Source organism: Gallus gallus, chromosome 1, assembly GCF_016699485.2.
Source record: "Gallus gallus isolate bGalGal1 chromosome 1, bGalGal1.mat.broiler.GRCg7b, whole genome shotgun sequence".
NCBI classification, from domain to species: domain Eukaryota; kingdom Metazoa; phylum Chordata; class Aves; order Galliformes; family Phasianidae; genus Gallus; species Gallus gallus.
In genome coordinates, this window is record NC_052532.1 from 185,534,366 (window position 1) to 185,537,128 (window position 2,763).

The following is a 2,763-nucleotide window of genomic DNA, read 5'->3' on the forward strand; positions in this document are numbered from 1 at the left end:
ATTGCTCCAGGGATGCTGCCTACAGTCTCCTTGTTATGCCTCTTGGGTGCCTTTTGGTTGATAAGAACTAGATTTCCCATCTCCTGCAAGGCCACACCTGCTTTCTTCCCTTGTTTTCAGTATCTTTATAGTTACTGAATGTGCTCCTGTTGGGGGGAAGGAGGAGGAATGCTACATGTGACATGCTGTGACCTATGGCCATCCTCCTGTGGTTCTGTGGCCATCTGAACACAGGTCTTCCACTGGCAAATACCCTGTGCTGGGGCCATGTCTCTACCCCAAGGTAAGTGCTTTGACTGTTGTCAGTCATGTCTTTGGTTATCAGTAGAGATCTTTCTTTAAAGCCTGGCTCTGTTTCCTTTGGAGCTTTCAGACGCGTTCATTCCTACATCATCCATATCCATCTCAATAGTTGCACTACAAATCTCTACACACTCATTTTCAAAGCTGTTTTAATCTACACTTGTACAGTGTCAGGTTGTGGTCTACCACATCCACCAAGCCTTGGAGAAGTCCATAAGGAAACCCCTCTGCCTCTTGACGAGACTGACCACAACCAAGGGGCAAGACCAGGCTGGAAAGGGCCATGGACATGGCAGGGGGTTGGAACTGGATGATCTTCAAAGTCCCTTACAACTCAAACCGTTCTGTTATTGTAAGATTATAGGATCATTGTTTGACTAGAGAATGCATCCTCTGGAAAATGAATCAATTAAGGTCACATAGGCAAAATTAGCTCTGGCATCCCTGGGTGGATAGGAAGGGTAGCTGATGTCATCTACCTGGACTTGTGAAATGGTCTTGTACCACATCCTTATCTCTAAATTGGAGAGATATGAATTTGAACGTTGGACAATTTGGTGGATAAATAATTGGTTGGATGTTCACAGCCAGAGGGTTGTGGTCAGTGGCTATATGTCCAGGTAGGGGCTGGTCACGAGTGGTGTCACCCAGAGGACCACCTTGGAACCGGTCTTCTTCAACAGAGAATCAAAGAATTGTACAATCCTTAGAGTTGGATCTTTATCAGTGATATATACAGTGGGATTGATTGCTCCCTCAGCAAGTTTGCTGATGACACCAATCTGAGTGGTGCAGTTCATATAGTAGAACGAGGGGAAGACGTCCAGAGGGACCTGGACAGACTCAAAAAGTGAGAGCATGAGAACCTAATAAGGTTCAACAAGGCCATTAGGAAGGTGTTGTGGTTGGGTTGGGGCAATCCCTGATATGTGGGAGAACTCAATGAGAGAAGCCCTACAGAGAAGAAATTGGGGATTCTGGTGGACAGAAAACTGGACATGAGCCAGCAGTGTGCGCTTGCAGCCTGGAAGGCCGACTGTGTTCTGGGCTGCATCAACAGAGGGGTGGCAGCAGGGAGAGACAGAGGCTCTACTCAGCTCTTGTGAGGCCCCATCTGGAGTACTGTGTCCAGGCCTGGGGCCCCCAGTACAGGAAAGATGTGGAGCAGTTGGAGTGGGTCCAGAGGAGGACCGCGAAGATGATCAAAGGGCTGGAGCACCTCTCCTGTGGAGACAGGCTGAGGGAGTTGGGCTTGTTCAGCTTGGAGAAGAGAAGGATGCAGGGACACTTCATTGCAGCCTTCCAGTACTTGAAAGGAGCTTACAAGCAGGAGGACTTTTTACACAGTGTAATGGCAATAGGGACAAGGGGAAATGGCTTTTAACTGAGAGAGGAGACTTAGGTTAGGTGTTAGGAAGGAATTCTTTACTCAGAAGGCAGTGAGGCCCTGGCACAACTGCCCAGAGAGCTGTGCTGCCCCATCCCTGGAGGTGCTCAAGGCCAGGTTGGATGGGCCCTGGGCAGCCTGAGCTGGTGGGGGCAACCAGCCCATGGCAGGGGGTTGGGGCTGGGGGGGCTTTGTGTTCTCTTCCAACCCAAATATTCCAGGACACCTGGACTATGAAAATTATCTTAAGTTCTGTGAATTTATAAATATTAATTCACTATTTCTAACAGTGTTTTATTAATTTCTTTCACGTAGAATTAGGCAGAGATCTTGAAAGGGAACAAAGATGATGCCAGCCTGTCTCTGGCAGCTTGTGCTATTCTGAACAGCTCTCAGGAGAGAATAAATCTTTGAAGCCTTTCTTGCACTTGTTGATGTCACGTGAGGTTTTTCCCTTCCAGCTTTCATTCCTTTCTTACTTCTGTCCCTCTCCCCCCTGTCCTTATGGCAATGAAGGGAAATGTCTGCTGAATGGGGACTTCAGGGCAGCACTGTGTTGTCACAGTCCCAAGCGATACAAGAATTGCTCAAGGTTCATGCCACTGCTGGAGCTTCTCGTTCTCCTGCTGCTCCAACTGCAGCAGGACATGGTGCTGCTCAGCATCAGTGCTCTGAAGGCAGAACATTCCCCACCTCCCCAAGAATTTAAGCCAAACTGATGCTTGCAAGTGAATGTGATAGTGACTTTTTCAAAGCTGACAGCGCAGAATATACACAAAGCCTCTTTCTATGGTAGGTACAAGGAAGACAAGACTCCTTGAATCACAGAATCACAGAATTGTAGGGGTTGGAAGGACCGCTGGACATCATAGAGTGCAAACCCCCTCTACAGCAGGTTCCCTACAGCAGGTTGCCCTGGAAAATTTGACCCCAGAACATCACTAGGGAAAAGGTTACAGATTTCCCCTGCATGAAATGAATCTCAGCTTCTTTTGGCATTCTGTCTGACTGCAGGGCAGCCCACCTTCCTCCTGTCAGTGCAGAATGCATGTGTTCCCCTCTCTATTGGTGGA